Source organism: Chrysochloris asiatica, unplaced genomic scaffold, assembly GCF_000296735.1.
Source record: "Chrysochloris asiatica unplaced genomic scaffold, ChrAsi1.0 scaffold00036, whole genome shotgun sequence".
NCBI classification, from domain to species: domain Eukaryota; kingdom Metazoa; phylum Chordata; class Mammalia; order Afrosoricida; family Chrysochloridae; genus Chrysochloris; species Chrysochloris asiatica.
In genome coordinates, this window is record NW_006408554.1 from 9,654,494 (window position 1) to 9,665,698 (window position 11,205).

Sequence of the window (11,205 nt, forward strand, 5' to 3'; positions counted from 1 at the left end):
AGACTACAGAAACCCCTGAGAATCTTGCCATGAGATACCTTCTAAACTTTGAACTGAAATTACTCCCAGAGATCATTTTCAGCTAACTAACAGACTGACACTAGAATAAATACCATTATTTTTTTATTCTTTTGTCCTGTGCTTCTTTAAAAGTAATAATAATAATAATAATCATGTATATAAGACCAGTCAACATTTACCCTAAAGCAAAGTTGAGAGGGTCAGCGTGAGCAAGGAAGATGGGCTAATGGAAGTAGAACTATCAGAACAGAAATAAGGGGGATGCTGACACAATATGGAAAATTAACAAAATCTGCTGTGTAAACTTTCACTAAAATCTCAATAAAATATTATGCACACACACACAAACAATGGAAAAGGAAAAAAATAAAGTCATGCTTGACCCCTCTCACAGGCATCTAGAATGTCATTTTTAACTAATTGATATTTGTTGTTTTTAAGTGCCGTTGAATCAATTCCGACCCATAGTGACCCTATATAGGGTTTCTGAGGAGCAGTTGGTGGGTTTGAACTACCAATCTTGTGGTTCAAACTGGCCTTGCAGTCCAGTGCATTATCCTTCAGTGCCACAGACTGCTCAATGACAATGCAGGCAAAGCTAGTGTGACTAGGTTCATTGCATCCTTTCTTATTCATTCAAATTATGTCTAATTCTGTGTGAGTCCCTGGTATCAATTCTTGAGGCAAGAAGTACAATTCTGTTATAGGAGATGTAAGAAAATTGATAATTACCTATCATTTATTGTCATTATTTAAATTTAATTAAAACATTCATGTATTCTTTTATTCAAACATAGTGCCTAGACAGGATTTCACCACTTTCTTCATTTCATAGCATATCTTAACTCAAAATATAGAGGAATATGAAACTAAAAAGAACTTTTCAAAACAAATATTAGAGGGAGATCTTCCTGGATTGAGGTTTCTTGGTAAAGGGCTCAGCTAGCATAACAGAAAATATTTGCTTTTATTGGATAATCAACAGGGAAAAAGAGCTCACTCAAGCTAAGAAGAAAACTGACATAGAAACATTTTCAATAAATAGCCCGGTTATTATGATGATTAATGAAAGAAAAATGAGAGTGGACATTCTCTATCTTATATTTTAGAGCTCAAGATCTACCAATGAGTAAAGTTGAAAGGTCTAGTAGGTTTCATACGTCTGGTATTAAAAATGAAATTACCTCGTTGACCACTGAAATGGATGTGGCATTTCACAAAAGAAAGTAAATGGATTTTAAAAAATGCTTTTCTTCTCCATATATAGGACACTTCAACTATTTAAATAATTTAAGTTATTTCTCAGAGAAACGAATCAGTTTTCTCCATGCCTGAAGCACATTAATGAGAATTCTGAATTTCCCTCTCTCCAGCCAGATGATAAGTCAAAGCTAAGAACCCCTGAAAGCTATTACATTATAGGAAATACAATTTTCTCCTTGAAAAAGAATAGTTATTGGTTGCAAATTGCTACATTTAAAATAGGAAATATCAAGTTATTATTGCTAGGCTGTGCAGAAGAAAAAATTATTCTGTGGAGGTCAATTAGTACACTCACAAATAGTTTTTCGTTTTAATCCTTGTCACATTTCAATTGATGAGTATTTAAATCACGTGCCTCAACTTTATATGACAGGACTTCAAAAAGTTCGTGGAAAAATTGAATGAAAAGATGATGGAATTTTTCCATGAACTTTTTGAAGCCCCATGTATACGCCACACCTTTCACATTTCTTCACTCCAATTTCCATAAAGAAGTTTTCATTTTTGTTTTGAGTTTTGTGGTTGGTATTACTATATATATACACGTTAAATGCCATTGAGTTTGTTCCGATTCATAGTAACCCTGTATTGGGTTTCCAAGGAGCAGCTTGTGGGTTTGAACTTGCAACATTATGGTTCACAGTCCTGTGCTAATTCTACAGCGCTACACCAAGAGTGTGTATATGTATGTGTGTGTGTATATATATATATATATAATGAAATGAAAATGATTTTTCTAATAAGTATGATCAGGAAATTTCATCATTAACACCACCTCTACCAGCACACTGAGAATCATTATAGTTTCCAAACTTAAGTCAAGAAAATGTTAGTATATTCAGTCAAAATTTCCAACTCCAAACTTAAATGGTTATATTCCAATATTTCTCTCTTTACATTTGATAATGACTCTGCATTGACTATTCAACAATACTTTCATTTTCTTCTCCCTATTTACCTCTCTGGCAAATCAGAATACCTTTTTCCAGGCTCGTAATTCCCACTCATTTCCTAACAAATATTATAGTACTTCTTGATTAACAGCTCATCTCCTTCAGATTATATCTTTATTTAGTTAAATGTGAGGAAAAGCTTCACTTTTATCCTGTATGGTACCCAACATGATTCTCCATATAAAAGTACTGACAGTTACTTCACCAAAACCATGCACTTGAGTTTATTTGGCATTTACTTTTTAAAGACTGATAATACTGAGAATCATGGGAGACATCTCATCTTACCTCCCTGCAGGGCTCGAGTTGCTCTCTTCACTTTCCCACTGTTCATTTTTACTTCGTGGAATTGGGGGCTGCAGCATTTCAGCAGCCAGTGGATCAGCATCATTTTCTTCTCTACCAATCCATTCTCCAATCACACGGGGTCTCAGCAGAGATGAATTAAAAGCCACTGTTTCCTGAAGAGGAGAAAAGGATATGTTACAGAATGTTCATTCTCATTAATAAAAAATCTAGAGTTTGAGCTACATGCTCATATCAGTATGTTTTTGTTATTGCTGTTAAGTGCTATTGAGTAGGTTCCAACCCACAGTAACCCTGTATAGGGTTTCTGAGGAGTGTCTGGTGAGCTTGAGCCACTGACATTGGGGTTCAAACCGACTTTTCAGTCTAGCCATTAACCCCACAGTGCCACACCCTTGAAAAATAGTGTAACAGTGCCTACTTTTGGAGACTGTTTCACATATTTGCATATGAGGACATATATTTAGAGTGAGAAGTTTGTCTTAAAAAGAACTGTAGTAATGCATTTTGGCACAAAAACAGAAAGGAATCAAACATATAAGAAATTCATATATTACTTGTGAGAGTTTATTTAGCAAAAGCATCAGTGTGGAGTAAAAGAATCTGAAACTATCAAAGTTTCAAAAGTTCTCCAAGCCCCAATTTTCCTGCAGGAAGAAGGCAGACTGAAGACATTACTCAAACACATCTTTTCCAATAACCTCTTCAGAAGTGGTGAAAAAAGTTAACAAAAAAAGGAAGAAACTTCCAAAATAAAGGCATCAAGAACTACTGAAAATAGTAGATGGGGTGGCCACAACCCGATTAATGAAGGCAGTTTCCATGATCAATCAATTCCCTAGTCAATCTACGACATGATGAAACTCTAAGCTCAATGTAATACTGGAAATAGAAAAACAGGCTAATGGAAGAAAAGAGAGGGTTTTGAAATTAGGCAAGTGACAGCGGAAGCATACATATCTATGGGAAAATAATGAACTTTTCAATAAATGGTTCTGGGAAATTGATTATCCACATGGGGAAAATATGCCCCAACTTCTTCCATATAAAACAACCCATTGCAAATAAATCAAAGAGCTAATTTAGGTGAAAAACAAAACTTTTAGAAGAAAACAAAAGACAATATTGCCAGTAATCCACATTGAAAGGAATTTCTTAAACAACAAAAAAACAATATTCAAGTCGTCCAAAATTTCTGTAAAATAAATGATACTATCTTTAAGGTAATAGGCTCAAATTTAGAGAATATATTTGAGTCAGATTTAGGAATAAAGTTAGTGCCCAAATGCATAATAAATATATATTTAATAGCGTAATGGTTACGAATCGGGCTGCGAACCTTAAGGTCAGCGGTTCGAAACTACCAGCCACTCTGTGGGAGAAAGATGAAGCTCTCTACTCCCGTAAAGATTTACACCCTCGGAAACCCTGTACAGGGTCGCTATGGGTCGGAACCGACTCGATGGCACTTAACAACAACAATATATGTAATATATGAAATGTTATATATGAAATCGGGTAATAAAAATAGGAAAAATAGATAAGCAAGGTTTCAATTTTACCAAAAATTAGGAAATTATTCATTGAAAAGTGAGGCACCATTTTTCATTCAAATGTTTAATGACATCCAGTGTTAGCAAAGATTAAGATCAAAAAAAGATTATTAACTGTTGGTGAGATCTCATCTGAGACAAACTCTGTATTAAATAGTAAAGTTGAAAAAGCACATGGCTCTGTTGCTGAGAAATTTACCATCTAAGGTTGTACCGGAAGGAAACCATGACTCACATACACAAGTATATGTGTATATCATTGTTCACAGCGCCATGTGGTTGTTCTAGGAGCAAACTGCAGGAAAATGAATGTGGCAAGATACAATATATATATATATACATTTTAAAGCCATATAATACTACGCAGTATGTTCTTAGGAAAGTGCTTGTATGTGTGTATGTATAGTGAAACACAAAGAAAAACAACAAAATAAAGATCAATTTTAAGGCGGGGGTGGAGCTGACTACAACAATATAAAGTTACTTCAAGACTTTCAACTATTATCAGTAATAAGTTATTCTTTCAATACATGAAAGATACCCATCTGTTCATTATATTACTCTTCACATATTTTGATGCATGATGCAGTCATAATAATTTTTAAAGTTAAAAATTATGAATAGATAGATTATTTGAAGTTCAATTAGCTCTGACTTTTTTGGATTTAGGCATACTTTCACTTCTCAATTAAATCAACCCCAAATAACCTCCTGTCCCCTTTTTCATTTTCAGTTGATGCTGTTCCTCTTATTTCAGTGAGAAAACTAAGGCATTTAGAACAGATATTATTATAACCACCAAATCCAATATGCCTATTTTCTTACCTATTGTTACAATACATGGACTGTCATTTAATCTTTTCTATGGTCTGGCTCTAAAAAGGTTCTCAATAAATGTTCACTAAGTGAATGAAAGAATGACACAAAACTTAGGTCAAATAATGCTTCTACAATACATTCTAAACATCATTAGTGGTGGTGGTGGTTATATGCCACTAACTTAGATCCAACTCATAGAGACCATGCAGAGGTTTTCTGAGGTGGTAAATCTGTATGGGAGCAGAAAGTATCATCTTTCTCCCACACAGTGATTGATAGATTCTCACTGCTGAATTTTTGGTTAGCAGCCCAGCTCAGAATCAACTATTCTACCAGGGCTCCTTTAACCATCATTGTTGTTGTTAAGTGCCGTCAAGTTGGTTCTGACTCCGTGTTTCAGAGGAGTAGCTGCTAAGCTTGAACTGCCAACCTTGCAGTCCAGCGTACTAACCTGCAGTGCCACACCAGGACTCCTTAAACATCATAAGTCATTATTATTTATTATTTGTTATTAATTACCATCCAGTAGGTTCCAACTCATAGCAACTCTGTATAAGGTTTCCAAGAAGTAGCTGGTGAGATTGAATCACTGATCTTGAGGTTCAAACTGATTTAGCAGTCCAGTGCTTAGCCTACAGCACTACACCAGGACTCCTAATTCGTCATTTTGTTGTTGTTGATAAGTGTCATCAGGTTAGTTCTGACCCACAGTAATCCTGTATAAGGTTCCCAAGAAGCAGCTAGTGAGCTTGAACTGCCAACTTTGCAGTTCAAACTAATTTTACAGTCCAGTGTATTAATCCATGGTGCCACACCAGGATTAGAAAAGTACAAATCCTACTCTTCCACCGGGACCCAGGATTCAACAATTTTACTTAGGCAAAAAGAGAGTGCAGGATAGTGAACTAGGCAGAAAGATTCTACCCTCTACAGTGAAGATAAGGAAAACAGGCCAAAACAGGTTCAGAGGATGGTCCTGGAACTCTGAGCTTCTGATAAAGGGATAAGTAAGTGTTTCAAGTGCTTACCAGGGGAGAGAAGTGAACAGATGCAAGAAAGAAGGTAACTTCTGATTTGGGGTGACCAATGAGACCCACCACTTCCATTTTGAATGAGTGTAAGCAGATTGAGACAAGGAAACATTTGCAATGCAGAAACCTGTCTGTGATTCACAAAGACGAAGAGGGGAGTTTTCCCTCTTTCTTTTCTTTCCCCTTTGATTCCTTATATCCCCTGGTGACCAGAGGCAAGGTCTGTAGAAGTGGACACCCCCAGGGAAGGTCTTGTGTGGACCCCCTGGCTACGTACATAAATGAAGGTGGAAGAGACAGCAGCAACAGCCCCACTACAGCAGGCCCTGCTCTAACTCGACCTTGGCCAGCCCTGGGCTAGCTCTCACTAGGAGAAGCAGATGAACGGACTTGTGGGATAGAGAAAGGAAGAAAGAAAAAGACTGGTTATAAGCAGAAAGACACATCTTGAAATTTCCCAGGTAGCTGTGAAGGCAAGAAGCCAGTAGGTGGCGCAGAAGAATTACACTTAATTTTCTGTTGATCTTGGTTTTTTTGTTTTGTTTTTTTTCTTTTTCAGTTTTTATTTAGTTTTTGTTTTTTGTTTTGTTTCTTTGTTCTCCTTATCTTTTGCAGGAGTATTTTCTCTTCTTGCCTTACTCTAAAGGAGACAGCAACTGCAGCCAAAACAACCCAACCACAGATGTACTGTCTACATCTCCAAAAATTGGGACAGAGCCAATAGTAGCTACCATACACAGACAAGATCAGGAACAACAACCAACATTAATTAAATTCACCCTGAACTGAACTTCACAAATAACAAACAGAGAATGGTGCACAGGCTCATCTCTAAGAATATAACAACATAAATTCTTCAACTTAATACAAATACAATGAGGTCACAATGCCTCGAAAACAAAAAACAATCTCTGTTCACATTAAAAACAACAACAATAAGAAAATGTATCTCAAAAAAACAACGAAGAGGCAGAGTTAGAAAATATTTTTTGAGGAAAAAAAAAGGTACTGAACCAGACTGAAAAAAGAGTTCAGGGAATGATATTTAGGTAGGTGGGGAAAATGGAGTTGGTCAGGCTTTCTCACCCATTTCTACTAGAAGGGCTACCCTAGTGAGCCAGCAGTCCTGGTCAGTGCCATGACCAGGACTTGTATAACCAATAATGGAATGTTGGCAGCAGGCCTCTTTTGTTTCAGCCAGTATAAAGAGGGAGGAGACTCTCTCTTGGGAGTAGTGAAGAGAGCTAGAGTGAAGTGAAATGAATAGAAGCAGCGAAGAGAGTGAAGAAAAAGAGCTAGAGTGGGTGAGCTTCTAGGGAGCCTGAATGAACCTCTAGCAAGCATGAGAGAAGGAACCAGAACAAGTGGGCTTGAACACTGCACTGCAATAAAGGCTATGTCTTCAGACTGTTCAAATCTACTAAAAATTCTGTGAACCTCATTCCCCAGTACTATAAGGTACCTCCAGTTTGAGGAAAACAAAGAAGAATTCAGAAAAGTGTTATAGGACAATCAAAACAGATAAGGGGTTGCAGACAATAAAAAACCTGCTAACAGAAATCCACAAGATTAGTACTACCATAACAGAAACGAACAATACATTCAAAGGGAAAAAGAATAGATTTGAATCAATAGAAGTTAGAATTAGTGAGCTGGAAGATAAATCTCTCAATACTAGTAAGGGAGAAGAACAATCAGAAAAAATTTTTTAAATCCAAAGAAAGCCTAAGATATTATTTGTGACAGCATGAAGAGGAATAATCTATGGATGATCAGAATTCCAAGACAGGAAGAGACAAAGGAAACCTCAGAAAAGATAGTCAAAGAGCTGCTGGAAGAAAATTTCTATAATGTCATGAAAGATGAGAAGATAGGCATTAAAGAAACTGAACGAACCCCAAGCAGCAGGATAGAAAGTCACCAAGACATATTATAATCAAACATCCCAATATCAAATACAAGGAAAGAATCATGAAGAGAGTTTGGGAAAAACAAAATGTTACCTACAAAAGAATATCAGGCGGAGAGACTGAGGAAAGTGAAATGGACATGTGGGTGTCTAACCTAATGGTCTGCAACCTCGCCTACAATGGGAAGATGGATGAGTTGAAAGCGAGGATCCTGGCCGATAAATCCCTGGCTACTAAAATGGACCAGGACAACAGAACTGTATTGCACTGGGCATGCTCAGCAGGACACACAGAAATAGTTGAATTCCTGCTACAGCGTGGAGTGCCAGTAAATGATAAAGATTACGCAGGTTGGACTCCCCTTCATATTGCTCCTTTTGCTGGCTGGGATGGGATTGTAAAAGCCCTTCTGGGCAAAGGTGCTCAAGTGAATGCTGTCAATCAGAATGGCTGTACTGTCCTGCACTATGCAGCCTCCAAAAACAGGCAGGAGATTGCTGTCATGTTGCTAGAAGGTGCGGCTAATCCAGATGCTAAGGACCATTTTGAAGCAACAGCAATGCACTGGGCAGCAGCCAAGGACACTTAGCCTGTGATGAGGAGAGAGTGAAAGAAACAAAAGTGCTGGTGTCCCAAGGAGCAAGTATTTACATTGAAAATAAAAAAGAAAATACACCCCTGCAAGTGGCCAAAGGTGGTCTGGGTTTAATACTCAAGAGAATGGTAGAAAGTTAAGCAGCTTAGATTTTTACTTTGTATGTTTTGCGGTTTTCCCCAGTGTCCTGGAAATGAATGTACTTGTGCACAAGACATCATCTAGGAATGATGTTTTCTTACCTTCAAAGTCTTATAGACGTTGAATATTGTTCCTACTAAGGTACTTGTTTTAAGCTTACAACTGCTTTCCAGACCTTGAGTCACTGTTGAAATTGTTCTACTATTAAATATTCTATATTGGGTTGTGGTTAATTTTGAGTGAGTGATACTGTGACTATTTTGAGTCTTCAGCTCCTTTTCATGCACCCCCTTTCACTTCCTAAGGCACAAAACCACCAATAGCACCAGGTCATTTATTCTGCCAAATGTTTCTAGATGGATTCTAGAATATTCCTCCATATGTTGAAACACATCCTAACTTGTTTTTTCCAAGCTCACTCAGGCCTATGTCAGATTTTCGTTTTTGCAACTGTAAAGTTTAATTAATTAATTAATTAATTTTTTAATTAAATGTTTTTATTTTGCATTGAGTGAAAGTTTACAGGGCACATCATCAGCTTCACATTCAACCATTCATATAGCTTGTTTCATTACATTGATTATTATCCCCTCCATATATCATCAGTTAACAGTGTTTCTCTCTATCCTCTTTAGCTTTTTTTTTTTTTTTGGATGGGGGGGGGTAATTTATTTTTGTTACAGGAGGAATCTGTATATATTTTTGTGGACCACATTTTAAGTTGGAGGACATGTTACCCAAATTTTGCATTCATAAACACTATAATAAAAACAGTGAAAAAGAAAGAAAGAAAGAAAATCAGTAGGATTAAGTTCTGATTTCTCAGGAGAAGTCATGCAAGCAAGAAGGCAATGGGAAGAAGACATTAACATAAAACTGTGAAAGAAAAAAACTACCAACCAAAATTATATAATCAGCAAAGTGGTTAAGTATGATGGTAAAATTACATTTCTAGATAAACAGAAATTAAAGAACTTTGTAAAGGCCAAGACAAATGCTCCAAAATATTCTAAAGGGAGTTCTTTGGATTGAGAATCAACAACCAGAGACTGATGTACATGGCAACATGAACTGAAATTCAGTCCAGATATGGAAGTGTCCAGAGTAGAAAAAGTTACAAAACTGAAAACAGGGGACCAGAAATGTCAATCCATGATCAGGACAACTACAAAGTGAAGGGAGGGAAAAGTATAAGTACAGAGCTCCAGGTGGCGAAGTCAGGTAGATTTAAAGATAACATACATGTTTTAAAGTGTTGGAGAAATTAATAAAATACAAGATAACCCCAAAGAAACTTAATACACTTTCACATCAAATCAAGAAAAGGAAAATCCATTAAGATTTTGTAACATTGAAACTGAAGAAATCCGTCTGCCTCCTCCGGGCCCTGTGGCGGCCCAGGGGTGTGAAGTCGAATTGCACTGCCTGAGGAAGCGAGGCCGAAGGGCACTGTCTGAGCCAGCGAGGCTGGAGGTTGAGGCCTTGAGGCCAGGGGGCATGAGGAGAACCGGCAGAAGAGGAAAATGGTGACCCCGGTGTCTGGGAGAGAAGAGGTGGAAAGTGATAAGTCAGGTGAGGCGTCAGGGCCTGGGAAGGCTGACAGGAGACCCCGTGCGCCTTGATGAGAGCGGATCAGTAGGGCCTAGAAGCAGTGAAGGCGGCCAAGCACCCCTTGCAGTCGGGAAGATACACCACGGAAAAAGACAAGTTACTGAAGCCTCAAGTGATGATCCACAGCCAGGAAATGACCTGAGATCTTCCTGTATTGGACCCTGGATTGAAGAAGCCAGACATCTGTGCTTCCTTGTTATCAGCAAATGAAATAAAGCATGAATCCACGGGTATAAATATTTCCTTAGGAGACAGTACCAATGAAACCTCTGAAAATGAAAAAAATTGGGAGACTCAAGTGAGCACAAAACAGGTTCAGACTTGGATGAGAAGTATAGATTTCCAAGGCAAGGTGACTATTAAAGAAGAAAAAGAAAATATTTATGAAGAATGCAAAAGCAAAGACTTGAATAATGCAGAGATTATAGCTGGTGAATGTCAGTTAGCAGCACTGGGTCCAAAACCTCTGTATTTACTGGTGCCATCTTTACAGCTAAGTGCTCATCAAGAAGACACAATCCTAAGACCCTGGATGAATGATTTCAGATTTCCAGGAAAACATTCTCTTTTAAAGTTGCAGAATCCTGAAGCTAGTGAAATATTTAAGAGGGAAAAAAATCTAGGCATGTTCCAGAAGCCTCTAGGGTTAATTATACACCATAGATACTGCAAATTTCATTTTAATATGTTACGTGGCTGTGAACAATCACAGTGTAAGTTTGCTCATGTCCCTGAGCAAGGAGATGAAAAGGTTTGCATGGATGTGTTTAAGAAATATATAAATATCAATGAGTTGTGTTTGCTACAATGTGCAGTAAACATTTTTATGGAGTACTACAGAAAGTTCCTGTCTTTGACAATGTTTCTCTGCTATTCATTGAGTTTTCAGTGACTAGTGATTCAGAAGTAGTTTTTCACTCTTTCTTCCTAGTCTATCTTTTGTCTGGAAGCTCATTTGAAACCTGTCCACCATGGGTGACCCTGCCGGTTATTTAAAATACC

General features: G+C 37.4%; 3 pseudogenes across 1 annotated transcript in view; 2 read left to right on the forward strand and 1 right to left on the reverse strand.

The window, feature by feature from the left end:
• The window catches only part of LOC102830817, a 256,587-nt pseudogene that overhangs the window by 34,605 nt on the left and 210,777 nt on the right, over window positions 1–11,205 (reverse strand). Inside the window, exon 7 of the transcript XR_438699.1 lies at window positions 2,526–2,698. The product of XR_438699.1 is annotated as an uncharacterized LOC102830817 (transcript). The remainder of the gene's footprint in view (window positions 1–2,525; window positions 2,699–11,205) is intronic.
• LOC102827861 lies at window positions 7,990–8,445 on the forward strand (annotated as a pseudogene).
• LOC102816313 overlaps window positions 10,116–11,205 on the forward strand; it is a 3,225-nt pseudogene continuing 2,135 nt past the window's right edge.